The 15,153-nt window shown below is 38.6% G+C and overlaps 1 long non-coding RNA gene across 1 annotated transcript in view; it reads left to right on the top strand.

Annotated features, from left to right (window-relative positions):
* The first annotated feature begins 7,085 nt into the window (after positions 1–7,085).
* LOC103349559 (uncharacterized) overlaps positions 7,086–15,153 on the top strand; it is an 80,709-nt gene continuing 72,641 nt past the window's right edge. The window contains exons 1-2 of the long non-coding RNA XR_007922661.2: positions 7,086–7,162; positions 13,381–13,477. This is a non-coding gene — a long non-coding RNA (uncharacterized lncRNA). The remainder of the gene's footprint in view (positions 7,163–13,380; positions 13,478–15,153) is intronic.

Here is a 15,153-nt window from a genome sequence, read left to right as displayed (position 1 = left end):
AACACATCTATAAGTGTTGCTGATAAGTTAAACAGGAATGTGTGAAAATTCATTGTAAATTCTAACAGTTGGAGTCTATCTCAAAGCTATAAATATCTTAAGAGGACTCTTGAAGACCAGAGATGGTTTTAATGGAACAAACTATTCCATTTGGATTCTATAAACACACATGGCTTTAAAGATACAAAATTAGCATCTTGTTTGTAGTTCTCTACCCACTGGGTTTTAGCAGATACTTTATTTCTCAAACCACTTGAAAAGAAAAAATGGAAGCTTACATAACATGAATGAATTTTAGTATTTCTGATCCTTCTTTTTTTTTCTAATAGATTTTTTTTCTTCTGAATCATCATGAGTGGTATTTATTTGGATGATGAACATGTTTCTAACATAATTAGCATCAAGTAATTCCGGAGTGGAGGAGCAATGTTGGATTTCACATACCAAAACAGTTTGATTCTCCATCCCTAAAATTTATCTAAATTATGGACATTCTCATTGATTTTTGTCTCCAGATTCCATCTTCCAAGGTCACTGTATATTTTGGGTCCAAATAATTTCTTCCTTTTTAATTCTTTGCGGGATGGGAAAGTTTGAGTGGTAACTAAAATGGAATTTTTAAGCTTCCCTCTAAACTGTATAAAATAGAGTCAACAGAGATCTTTTACAGGCAGAATTCTTGCATATTAGAGAAATCTTTACTTCAGGACAAATCTTTACTTAAGAAAAGGGAAACAAATCTTTCCTTTCTATAATTTTCCATGCCTTCTATTCCTCCTTCAAACAAGGTTTGAACGATGAAACTTGATTAAGGAATCTAATTTGCGAACTACAAAATGAACACAGAAAAAGAAATCTCTGTATTTCAAGTGGAATTAACTCGTGGCACCAGGGACGCCACACTGGGAAGCAAGTGTAATCACTGTCTCAAGATGAGCAGCTCAGGAGTGACGTTACACTCACTTTGGCGGACTAAACAACAGCAAAATGGCCTGCACTGACGGATGTGTGAGTGCGAGTGTTTCTAAAGACTGACTGGGAAATGGCACTGTCCTGATACACATTTAGCCATCACCCAGCAGGCACTTGCTTGCCCCAGAGCTGGTTGGAAGGAGAGACAGGGTGGAGAGCCACTTTGGAGGCCTCCACCTTCCTCTTTGGCACACACTGACAGCCCCCTCTCGTTTCCCTCCATTTGGTTTGCATATACACAAGGTGACTGTTTTTTGGGCTACATGAGTGAGTATGTTTATTTGGCAGACCTGATGAGCCTTGACACCATAAAATCTGTATTGCAAGGATGCAAAGTACAATCATTTTCAAATCCAGTAATTTTACAGTGGACTAAAGGACTCTTTAGAGAAATCAGCATGCATTTGATCAAGCCAAAACATTCAATGTTTTCATATGAGTGCATGTTCCTTTTTTGTCGCGTGCTTGGTCTTTTAGGAATTCCATCTGATGAGGATGGACCAGTAGCAAATATCAGTGAGTGCCATTCTACAGCGCTTTCATTACAAGATTAGTTTAGATATCTTTCCTTCTTCCCTGGTGTAGCATTTTGATAATTATTTGCTTGCTTCCTAAAATTTAGAATCCAACTCACTCTTTAAATCTAGCTAGGAGGAAATTTAAGTTAAAATGATAAACATCAGATGTAACATAACACTAATTAAATTGTCTTTAAAAAAAAAAAAAGATGGTTTGCATGTACATCACTTTAACATGTTCCATTGAAACTGTTGCAGTAACATGTAATTTTAATGTAAAATAGCCCTCTTTGCAGGGAATTGAGCCTGCTGCTGGATCTTTAAATTTTCAGTGTCTGTTGTCATAGCAACGAGAATTGACTCTGGTACCCACTGTGTTCAACATAAATTAATTTAAAGACATAGCATTTGAAACAGTTTAGTCAATTTTAAGTACGTATCTGGCTAGGCCTCAGATTTCAACACTGCTTTATATTTAAAATGTCATTAGATGCGTTTCTTTTATGCTAATTAGACTTATTTGTAGAATTTAGTGCCTTAAATGTGATTTAAGAAAAATGTTGGAAAACTGGTTCCTGAATCTTTAGTGAGATGCAAACTGCTAATAATGTGAAGGGTATTTCCTGTTTTAAAACATTGGAGTGCTATACTGCTTGTCCTGCCAAAAATCTCCAGTATTAGCGGGAAGTATAGGCTTGATGCTTCCTAAATAAATCCTTATTTTGCATGCGCTGGTCTCAGAGCCCTCAGGCCCTGACTGTGATAATCTTCCCAAGAGAAGGGAGCTGGCTATCTTCTGCCACTTCTTATGCCTAATCAGTTTCTATTAACTTGAGGAGATATGGATTTTCTTATTTAATAATTACAACCAGCTTTAAAATTTTCTGTGTGTGTAAGCTTTAGGGCTTTTAGCTTTCTTTGTAGGTACAGTTAGGAGACCAGTGGGTGGTGGCGGCGGCACTATGGTGCCCTGGGCTAAGCCTCCCCCTGCGGCGCTGGCATCCCATATGGGCGCCGGTTTGTGTCCTGGATGATCCTTTTCTTATTCAGCTCTGTGCTATGGCCTGGAAAAGGAGAGGAAGATGGCCCAAGTGCTTGGGCTCCTGCACCCAAGTGGGAGACCCGGAAGCTCCTGGCTCCTGGCTTCAGATCTGCCCAGCTCCTGCCACTGTGGCCATTTGGAGTGTGAACCAGCAGGTGGAAGACTTTTCTGTCTTTCCCTTTTTCTGTCTGTAACTGCACCTCTCAGATAAATAAATAAAATCTCTCTCTCTCTCTCTCTCTCTCTCACACACACACACACACAAAGAGACCAATGAGGAAGTAGTATATACAACTAATTTAGTGACGTTCTAAAGCACAATGCGTCCTACTTTGCTTTTTTGACCCAGGCAATTTTTACGGCTATGCCTACAGTAGTTGGTTCACTGAGTATCTTATTTTTTCACACTTTATTAGTATTTTAAAGATTAATTTATTTCAAGGGCAGAATGCCAGATAGGGAGAGAGAGAAAGGGATCTTCCATTCACTGGTGCTCTCCCCAGAAAGATTTTTAGCATATTTAGTAGTTCTAATTTGTCTAAGATATAATACCTCGTTTCTGAGGAATTACTTTGCTTCCTGTGGTGATACTGAGTTTTATGTTTTGATCTTCTGATCACAGGAAATCTTACAGCTACTATGTAGTAAATAAAATAAATGTTAAGTATTTCTTCTTTTTTTTTTCAGAAAAAGGTGTGGATTTCTCTGAAATAGTTTCTTTTCCTCCGATCCATTAATGCCAGCTCAAAGTCATTTGAGCCAAAATCCTTCACTTTTGGATTTAAAGTGATTGGCTCCAGGTATATATATAAAATGCAAAATGATGCCTTTGTGTTTCTTCTAGAATTAGACAGAAGCATATTCATTAAATATTTAGCTGTTTATCTACATAAAACCCAGCTGCCACATCAGCCCCAGCTTTACGTGAGTTGTTTTCTACCTGCTCTGTTTACAGAAACTAGAACAAGGAAAGACACGACTCTGTGGCAGCACTTGTGTAACTCATCAATGTCCACCAGGCAGAATCATCAGCAAAACAGCAAATACAACACTTCTGAAATTTACTACACACACACACACACACACACACACCTGGGGACCACAGAAAGTGTGTGCAAAGGTGATTAAAAGATCAATTTTTTTTAATTCAAATAGATCAATTTTATTGTTCTGTGTATATACATTTATGTTACTGAAAATTTAAACATATCAAAGCTTCCTTTTATTGCAATTCTAATCTTTGAAAACCAGAAAATCTAATTATTTGCCCTAATTATTATGCTTTAGCCAAAATATCCAATGTTTTCCTTATATTCTTTTCTCTCAAGTTACTTTGCACTTTAGTTCTTGGTGCTGGGTTTCATCTCATTGATTTCATTCTTAACAACAGAAGTGGGAATTACTTGAAATTTATTGGTGCTTCTTCTAAGGGCCAAATTAAAAAAAAAAGAGCTAACATGTATTGGAAGTCATTCAAATACATTTAACCTACAGATTCCTTATAAATTACTGGTATCAAGGTAGGAAGAGAAAGATATCACAGAGCTTGTATCATAGGTTATCAAAACTACTGGTATACAAGTTTTTCTTAGCATAGAAGCTTTCTCTACTGCATAAAATTACCAGCAAGAACAGCATAAGAAAAAGGCTTATGCCTTAACTGACTTGGTTTTATAATCAATTCCTATCCTAGCATTCTTACAAAGATCCCATCCATGATGTAGGCAGCTATATTTGTGCGCTTTACTTCTTGATGTGCGCTGTAAGATCAATGTCTCTGAGTTGTTTTCTTTTAAACTGAGAATATCTGTTGATTAAGAGGGATTTCATGTTGGCCTACGATTCTGTCCACTCAGATAGCAATGTCCTTGCTCCTCTCCTCTTGATGGGCAAGCTACCTCTGACCACCTAGAATATTTCCTCATTTCTGTCTGTTGAGGTGGACCCTTGGATCTTCTGGTACAGAGAAAGGGAATTTGGTAGCAGGGCTGAGAGTTGGGTTACTAAGGTCTTGTGCTAACATTTCTGGGCAGATGGAATGAGAGACTACAGAATCCTGAGAAATTCTTTCGGTGGGCATCCAAAAAGACGCTGGGGTCAAGGCTCAGGTAAGCTTTTGTCGTGGGTCCCAGGCAGTCTAGTTATAGCTCTTAGGTGTTTGGATCTCAGGGAAAGGTGTACTGGAGTGTGTAGTTATTCCAAGGTAGCCTGGAAAGAACCATAAATCCCAAATACACCCTGAAAACCCAGCCTCTAGCAGTCAGGTAAATGAGTCAACCCAAAAATTAATAAATTTGCTTTGTTGCAAAAAAGTTGAAATCCACACCTATGAGGAGCTCTTCAAAACATCATGAAAATGTACATTATGAAAAAAGCTATGCAGGCTGGTGCTGCAGCTCAATAGACTAATCCTCTGCCTGCGGCGGTGGCACCCCGGGTTCTAATCCTGGTTGGGGCGCCAGATTCTGTCCCGGTTGCTCCTCTTTCAGTCCAGCTCTCTGCTGTGGCCCGGGAGTGCAGTGGAGGATGGCCCAAGTGCTTGGGCCCTGCACCCGCATGGGAGACCAGGAGAAGCACCTACCTCCTGGCTTCGGATCAGCGTGGTACACCAGCCACATCGGCCATTGAGGGGTGAACCAACGGAAAAGGAAGAACTTTGTCTCTCTCTCTCACTGTCCACTCTACCTGTCAAAAAAAAAAAAAAAAAAAAAAAAAGAAAAAAGCTATGCATTGATTTAAAACAATTTTGCACCAAAATAAATTTATGCTTTAAGACCACTTTCCATGAACTTAAAAATATTATCCTCATGTGTGTGTATAATTAAAATACAGAAGCTTGAAAACTTTTCCTTGTTTGCTTCATTCCCATGAACATTTCTCTCCAGATAAGTATGCCATCAATCATGAAGCTAAATCTTCCTTTGTTGGTTACCATAGGTAAATTTGGAAATTTATCACTAGATTCACTTGAGAACATGTCTTTCAAAGAAGAATGAGAATTCCTTCAATAATAAACACATATCTGGGAATTACAAACAAGCATCATTTATTGTGATAATTTGACCCATAATTCAAGATTTGAGATGACAGAATCCGATACAATTTATAATGACCCAAAGGAGGTAGTGAAGTTGGAGAAAAGAATGTACCAGGACATTTCTGGCCAGAGATATACTATTTTCTACAGATTATTCTCGCTTCTACCCTGAGAAGCACATTTGATGTGGAGTCATAGATTTTGAGCTTTGGAGAAATCATGACACATCATCAAGAGGTTCATGACCACAGCTGTGCCCTTCCCCAGTGAGAGCATCACCATGATAATCAGCTCGGTCTGAAATCCAAGGGGCTTTAAGACTACATGACTATCAAAATTGTCTTGATATGGATTTATGCCATTCAGCTCTGTCCCTATGGCACAGTCATAAATAAAACAAGCTATTGAGTAAGAATAATGTTTTGAAAAGTATTACTGTGCTCCCTTGCACCATTTTATTTTTATCCTAATTGGCTTCAGCCTCAGCAGTCCATATGTCTAGGAAAAGATCAGCATTAGCTGAGAAAAGAACAGAGAGATAGATATTAGTTAGCTTCTATCTTGACAAATAAGATTAAAAGCAGCCCAATAGCTGGTCAATTGTGTTAAGACTTAATTTCCCAATTTTTCTACACTCTTTCTTCTCCTAATAGCTCAGATAGTGAGGTTGTAGGATCCTGCTTATAGGATTATTCTATAAAATAGATGTTTCCCCTGCCTTTGAGAGTGAAGCACAAGATTATTCTTAATGACAGAGGATGGGGACGGGCATTGTGGCATAATGGGCAAAGCTGCAACCTGCAATGCTAGCATCCCTTATGGGCACTGGTTCAAGTCCTGGCAGCTCCAGTTATGATCCAGCTCCCTGCTAATGCACCTGGGAAAGCAGTGGAAGATGACCCAATTGCTTGGGCCCCTGTACCCACATAAAAGACCAGGAAGAAGCTCCTGGCTCCTGGCTTAGGATGGGCCCAGCTTCAGCCATTGCGGCTATTTGGGGAGTGAACCAGCATATGGAATCTCTCTCTCTCTCTCTGTAACTCTGCTATTCAAATAAATAAATAAATCTTAGAAAAATAACAGAAGATGAGGACATGAGTGACTTGAAGTCATTTCCTGGCTTGGGAATTTTGTTAGTGATTACAGGGAAAGCAAGAAAGATTTCCTGTCTCCAAGATGAAGGCCAGAGGGATATAAGTTAGAGAGAAAATGAAAGGGGTAGAAGGTAAGAAGGGGAGAGGGAAGGTGTCATTTTGTTCTCCTTTTGGGACTTGGGAAAATGGCATCTTTCTAGCTTCACCTGCACCTTATCAGCGGGACTGGAAGGAATCCGATGCAAATTGAGCCAGCAAGTATGTAACAGCAGTGGAAGCTGGGACTGAACCAGTGGACCCAGAGGCTGGATGCTGCTGTGGCAGCTACTTGAGAGTTAGCAGGAGTTCTAGCGTCTTAGCTAGCTTCTATTCTGCCCACGACGTACCTGAGTTCCGCTAAAGACAAGCTGTACTGTGCGTGCCTGAAGGGAGGCTGCATTCCGGCAGACGAAGTGCTGTATCACAGGGATCACGGGACCTGATCCTTCTCTGTCACAGGGTAAGCCAACGGTTCCCAGCACACAGCTAAGTGCTGTCTTGGAAAAAAAGTACTTAGATTTTCAGACTGAATAGAGTTTAAGGCTAAATGAAACACACACACACACACACACACTTCCCCCCATTGTCTCTCACTCTCCTCTGGGATTCCAGTTACCACAGGTAAGGCCACTTAATGCAGATCCAGGTTCTTGAGAGGCTCTCTTCACAACTTTTTCAATCATACTTTCTTTTATGCTTCAGTATTGATCATTTCTGTCTCCAAGTTTACTGGTCTTTTCTTCTACTATTTATAACCGACTATCCATTTCCATTTAATAACATTTTTATTTTGAATACTTTTTCCCAGCTCCAAAATTTTTATTTGATTTACTTTTGGTAAAGTTTCTACATATCTTTCAAAATTCCTTAATGCCTTCACCCATTGTATCCAATTTTTATTCACGATTCTCTTACATATTTATCATGGTTATTTTGAAGTTGCATATTTATCCTAAAAACTGATTTTCTTTGTCTTACAATATTTTTTTCTCTTGACTACAGATATTTTCCCTATTTTATCATATGCCTAGTAACTTTTAAATGCATACTGGATAGAATTTTTAAAAAATTTATCTCATAGTTTTATTTTAAAAAAATTTTTATTTATATAAAAAGAACAAATTTTGTTTCATGTATTTTATGTATACATAATGATATTTTGCATCCTCACCTCCCTCCCTTGTTTCCACCTTCCCACCCCCTTCCTTTATTTGCCTTTTTAATTTAGGCAATGGCATCCTTTACATTTACTTTATCAGAAGATTTACCCTCCACTAAATAAAGCATTAAACAAGTGTTAACTAGAAAAATCACCCTTCCTTAAGAGTATAGACAAGGGCATAATGATAATCAAATCTCAAAATGTCAATTTCCCTCACATACATTGCATTTATTTGTTTCTGTATATTAGTTACCACAAATCAGACAAAATGTGATTTTTGTTTTTTGGGGACTGGCTTATTTCACAAACATAATGGTCTCCAATTATATCCATTTTGTTGTGAATGACAGAATTTCATTTTTTTATGGCTGAGCAGTATTCCATTGTGTGTATACACATACACACACTATATATCTATATCTATATCTATATGATGTATATATATATCACAATTTCTTTAGACAGTCATTAGCTGATGGACATTTGAGTGGATTCCATCTCTTAGGTATTGTGAATTGAACTGCTAGAATCTTGGGGGGTACAGATAACTCTTTCATATGCTGATTTCATTTCATTTGGGTAAATTCTCAGGAGTGGAATGGCTGGGTCATATTATAGATCTATTTTCAGATTTCTAAAGAATATCCTCACTGTCGTCTACAATGATTGTACTAGTTTACATTCCCGATAACACTACATTTAGGGTATCTTTTTCCCCACATCCTTGACACCATTTGTTATTTTTTCAGCTTTGGATAATAGCCATTGTAACTGGGTTGAGTTGAAATTGCAGTGTGGTTTTTATTTGCATATTTTTAATGCGGGTGATCCTGAGCATCTTTTCATGTGTCTGTTGACTATGTATCTTTGATCCTTTAACAAATACTATTTCATGAGGCCAGCACTGTGGCTCAGCAGGTTAAAGCCCTGGGCTGAAGTGCCAGCATCCCATATGGGCACCAGTTCTAGTCCCAGCTGCTCCTCTTCTGATCCAGCTCTCTACTATGGCCTAGGGTAGCAGTAGAAGATGGCCCAAGTCCTTGGGCCCCTGCACCCACGTTGGAGACCTAGAAGAAGCTCCTGGCTCCTGGCTTCGGATGGGCACAGCTCCGGCTGTTGCAGCCATCTGGGGAGTGAACCAGTGGATGGAAGACATTTCTCTCTGTCTCTACCTCTCTCTGTAACTCTTGTCTTTCAAATAAATAAAATAAATCTTTTAAAAAAAAAACCCAAATACTTGTTCATGTCCTTAACCCATTCCTTAGCTGGATTGTCTTTTTTGTTGTTGCTGAGTTTCTTGACCTCCTTATATATTCTGGATATTAATCCTTTATCAGATGTATAGTTCACAACTATTTTCTCCCATAGGTTGCCTCTTCAATTTGTTGAGTGTTTGCTTTGCTGTGGGGAGCTTCTCATCTTGATATCATGCTACTTATCTATGTTGACTTTTGTTGCTATGCTTCTGGGGTATTATCCAAGAAGCTAATGCCATGCAACATCTTTAAGTATTCTCCTTATGTTTTCCTCTGTTACTTTGATGGTTTCATGTCTTAGGTTATAATCCCTGAACAAAGATAGGGGTCTTGTTTCATACTTCTGTTTGCAGAGATCTAATTTTTCCATCAGGATTTGTTGAAGAGTTTGTCCTTTCTCCAGAGAGTGATTTTAAGCTCATTTATCAAAAATTAGTTGGTTGTAGATGCATTGATTAATTTCTGGGGTCTCTAATCTGTTCCATTGGCCCACATGTCTACTCTTGTGCCAGTACCAGGCTGTTTTATGTCTTGTAACTTCCCTGTAATATGTTTTGAAATCTGGTATTATGATGCCTCTAGCTTGATTTTTATTTTTTAATATTGCTTTAGCTATTTGAGGTCTCTTGTATTTCCATCCGAATTTTAGGATCATTTGTTTTTGATCTGAGAACATATCTGATATTTTGATTATGATCACAATGAATCTATAAATTGTTTTGGATACTGTGGACATTTTGATGATATTAATTCTTCCAACCCATAAACATGGAATATTCTTCCATTTTTTGTGTTGTCTTCCATTTCTTTGTTTAATGTTTTGTAGTCTCTTTGTAGAGAGCTTTCATGTCATTGGTTAAATTTATCCCAAAATAGTTAACTTTTTTTGTAGCTATTGTGAATGGATTGATCTTGCAAATTCTTTCTCAACTATAACATTGTTTGTGTACCCAAACGTTATTGATTTTTGTGTGTTGATTTTATATCCTTCAACATTTCCAAACTGTTTTATGAGTTCCAATAATCATGTATGGTAATCTTTTGGATCCTCTCTATATAGAATCATGTCATCTGCAAACAGGGATAATTTGACTCCCTCTTTACTGTTTGTATCACTTTGGTTTCTTTTTCTTGTCTAATGGCTTTGGAGAAAACCTCCAGAACTATATTGAATAGTAATGGTGAGAGTGGGCCTCTTGGTTTGGTTATGGATCTTAGTGGTAATGCTTCCAGGTTTTCCCCATTCAATATAATACTGACTGCGGGTTTGTCATTTATTGCATTGATTGTGTTGAAGAATGTTCCTTCTATGCCTGATTTGCTAAAGGTTTTTCTCATGAAAGGATGTTGTATTTTATCAAATGCTTTCTCTACATCTATTGAGATAATCGGTTTTTATTCTTCAGTTTGTTAATGTCATGTATTACTTTTATTGATTTGCATATGTTGAACCATCCCTGCATATGAGGGATAAACCCCACTTGGATAGAGTTTCTGGGTTCAGTTATCTTCCTCTGAAGAATATAATATTTTTTACTATCAAGAGGTTAAATTTTTGATAAATTTAGTCTTAATTTTTAATCTTTAATCATGAAAGTGTGGCTCCTCAGTGATTTTTATGGGAATTCTGATGTGTTTATCAAGACACTCTAATTTGACAGAACTCTAATTCCAGAATCTTGACTCCTCTTCAGTGTGCCTTGCTGAAGTCTCTGAAACAGTTACTTCCCCTCAAGGTCTTTGGAGTCTCACCCAGCATATATGTAGTTTAGGAGGAAGCCAAGGATTTGAGTTGTATTATGCATAGCTTTGGTGGTTTGCTATTCTTTAGCACCTTTCTTTCTATAATTTTCCCATTTCAATATTCAGCCACATTGGCAGTTCCTAGTTCTCTCCTTTGGTTTCTCAATCTAATAATATTTTAATTATTATTATTTTAATATTTTGATTATTTTGATTACCACCATGGGTGGTGGACTGGGGAGTGCCTTTGGGGAAGAGCATAGAACTTTGGATCTCCACCACTGTGGTTCTTATCTTGCAAAGACTGGATTTTCCTTGTTTGTGCCAATTTTATCACTTCTCAATGCCTTCAAACAGAAGTTGTTCCCATCCAATCTTTTTTTGAAATGAAGAGTCACACACACACACACACACACACACACAGATGTTCTATCCTTTGGTTCACTCCCTCACTGGCCACAACAGCCAGGATGAATTCAGTAGCCATGAGCCAGCAATTGTATCCAGGTCTCCCAGAGGGGTAGGACAGACTCAAGTACTGGGTGATCTGCTGCTGCTTCCCCAGGCACATTAGCAGGGAGCTGGATTGGAATTGGAACAGCCAAGACTTGTGCTGGCATTCTGATAAGGGATGTTTGTGTCACAAGTGGTGGCTTAGCATGCTGTGCCACAATGCCGACCCCTTCTATTCAAATTTTTGATTATTATTGGCAGGAGGGGTGGTCTGTTACAGCTTTGATCATCACTGAAACCTAAAGTTGGAATGAATTTTAGTCAAGATACAATGGAGGAATAGTAGAAGATATGGTTTAAAATAAAAATAAAAAAAAACACCTTAATCATGCATGGCTTCACAGCCCTTGACAAAGAGGTTAATATTTAGTCTAGGTAATTATCAATCCATTACAAATTTTAACCAAAGGAATAATTCAATTTTATTTAAAGATAAAACAGTATTTCTCAGTAAAATCACTATACTATACAATACTATAATAAATTATAGTATTGGTAGTTCCATGGGGTAAACGATAGTATTTTATAATATTTATTAATTATAAAATATATGTGTAAGGCAGTAATAGGTGACATAACATGAAAACTTCATAGTAGAAAATGATGTTGATGACACAGGTAGGTTACTATTAGAAAATAGAAGAGGGGTAGCTACTATAGCTTTAAAAATTGAGATCATTCAGTCCTTCTTTCATTCCTTTGTTAAATACTTCTTGGCTATGGCTCTAGATACCAGGGATTCACAATGAATAAGTATGTTTTTTGAGAAGTATAGGGCAAGTCTATGTGGTTTTGACATTTCATCTTCGAAATATCCCAAATAAAATCAGTGAGACCTAGTAATTTATCACTTTTAGCTTCCTTGACTGTTGATCATATTTTAAATTCATTACAGAAAGAAATATATAGTAGAAATAGCCCTTTAATCCATGTCAATAAAAGTTCTAATTTGACTAAATTTTCATTTTTATGTTATCAAAGATTATTTCTGACAGTATGAACTACTTTACATTTCTTCTGGCAAAATGATGAGCTAGGGTAGTAGTTTATCCGTTAATGTTTTAGTATCACTAAGGAGACTGTAAAAATGGTTTAAATTAAGAAGAGATCCTGCTGTCAATTCCAGAATGAAAACCATGTGCCGCCTAAGAAAAATATCTCTGTAATTGTGCATATGAGAGTGTGTGCGGCTCAAATGCGGCAGCCAAATAATAAAACTAAAAGGAATATTTACAGACCCATTGCATGCAAATCTGTTCTCTTGATTTGTCAGGGAGTCTTACTTAACTTTCTTATTCCAGGGCTTTTGGCTCAATTCTGAACAAACAGTGTGCAACCATGTGGGAGCAATGAGGAGGAACTATAGCATCTGGTACAGCTTTAAAAATAACTTCCTACTTATGTAACTGAGACTTCAGCAAGATCAATGAGATTTTTGCAAGTCTGAGACCTAAGGAAATAGTTCCTTTGGAAGTTGTTGATTCATGTAGCACTGTTATTTAGAAGGAAAACCATTCCTACTCAAGAAGGCAGATGTTAGCAGACTATGGCCCTACAGTCATAACTCTAGGTTATGGAGATCAGAGTTTGTGTTCTCAGCTTCATTTACAATCATTAAGAGCCTTTTACTTTTAATTACTTCATTATTGATCTCATACCACACACTTCTTCTAGTCTGCACAAAATGTCAACTTAAGAGAAATGAGCAAGTTCGCATCCATAATCCAGCTAGACTGCTCAGTTATAGTACAGAATGGTACCTATCCATTTATTGTTTCTGGACACAAATGTTATTCACGATACGATGCTTTATGTTTCTTATTTAAAAAATACCGTTTTATTGCTTTAGCAGCTAAGCTGTGCCGCTTTTGAAATATGATACTGTGGAACTGTCTTTAGGTTTTCAGCTCCGGGGGGCTGTGGAACAGGTTGAAATCAGGACTTATTTGTGACTCATCTGAAAAAAAATATTCATCTGGGTTCTTTTTTCAACTTTCTTTGGAGGATGTTTTTCTTCAACAAGAAATGTGTCTGAAGTTGGAAACACTTCCAGAAGAATTCTGAGCTTTGACATTTCACAATAAATGTCCTGCTATTTCTGGTAAGTATCAGCTTAATAAGTGTGAGGATGCTTCAAAAGGTTCATGGAAAAAGAATTAAAAGATGTTTATTTTAGGGCAAAAAAATTTTTAAATCTAAGCAATGAGGAGGGTCTTCAAAAAGTTCATGGGAAATGCATATTATAAAAAAAAAAATCGAGCCGGCGCCGTGGCTCAATAGGCTAATCCTCCACCTTGCGGCGCCGGCACACCGGGTTCGAGTCCCGGTTGGGGCGCCGGATTCTGTCCCGGTTGCCCCTCTTCCAGGCCAGCTCTCTGCTATGGCCAGGGAGTGCAGTGGAGGATGGCCCAGGTGCTTGGGCCCTGCACCCCATGGGAGACCAGGAAAAAGCACCTGGCTCCTGGCTCCTGCCAGGATCAGCGCGGTGCGCCGGCTGCAGCGGCGGCCATTGGAGGGTGAACCAACGGCAAAAAGGAAGACCTTTCTCTCTCTGTCTCTCTCTCTCACTGTCCACTCTGCCTGTAAAAAAAAAAAAAAAAAAAAAAATCTTAGGGGCTGGCGCTGTAGCATGGCGAGGAAGGCCGCCACCTGCAGTGCCAGCATTCCATATGGGTGCCGGTTAGAGTCCCAGCTGCTCCACTTCCGATCCAGCTCTCTGCTATGGTCTGGGAAAGCAGTAGAAGATGGCCCCCAGCACTCACGAGGGTGACCCAGAAGAAGTTCCTGGCTCCTGGCTTTGGATCAGTGCAGTTCTGGCCATTGTGGCCATCTGGGGAGTGAACCAGCAGATGGAAGATCTCTGTTTCTCTGCTCTGCCTTTCTGTAACTCTGCCTTTCAAATAAATAAAATAAAATATTTTAAAAACCAATCTTGGATTAAAATATTTTGCAATATAAAATTGTAACTTCATTTTTTATCAAATTTTTGATGTACCCTCAGATTAGCTTATAAAGCCAATGGGCAATGATGGATATTAACCACATGATCCCATGCAATGTTTTTATGGGGGAAGGTATGGAGAGAATAAAAGTGGGTCCATACTTACAGCTTGGCAAATCAGAAGACATTTCTATGATTTATTGTCTTTTTTTTTTATGCTACTCTTTCCAATTCTCTATTTTCAGTGACATAAAAATTGCAATTCCCATGAATTGAGTCTGAACTTCAGGGGACACTGAACTAATGGGATTGAAGTAAATTTTATTTATTTATTTATTTGTTTTTTGACAGGCAGAGTGGACAGTGAGAGAGAGAGACAGAAAGGTCTTCCTTTGCCGTTGGTTCACCCCGCAATGGCCGCTGTGGCCAGCATGTTGCAGCCGGCGCATTGCGCTGATCAGAAGCCAGGAGCCAGGTGCTTCTTCTGGTCTCCCATGGGGTGCAGGGCCCAAGGACTTGGGCCATCCTCCACTGCACTCCCGGGCCATAGCAGAGAGCTGGACTGGAAAAGGAGCAAACTGGGACAGAATCCGGCACCCCGACCGGGACTAGAACCGGGTGTGCTGGCGCCTACAGGCGTAGGATTAGCCTATTGAGCTGCGGTGCCGGCCCTGAAGTATATTTTAAAAGAAAAAGTTAATATGATCTACCTATATATAGTATCAAAATGATAGAAAGGGGACCAGCCTGTGATGCTGAAGGTTAAGCCACTGCCTGCAAATGCTGGCATCCCCATATGAATGCCAGTTACTGTATTCACTTCTCCACTTATTGAT

This window comes from Oryctolagus cuniculus, chromosome 14, assembly GCF_964237555.1.
Source record: "Oryctolagus cuniculus chromosome 14, mOryCun1.1, whole genome shotgun sequence".
NCBI lineage: Eukaryota > Metazoa > Chordata > Mammalia > Lagomorpha > Leporidae > Oryctolagus > Oryctolagus cuniculus.
This window is presented reverse-complemented; position numbering and strand designations above follow the sequence as displayed.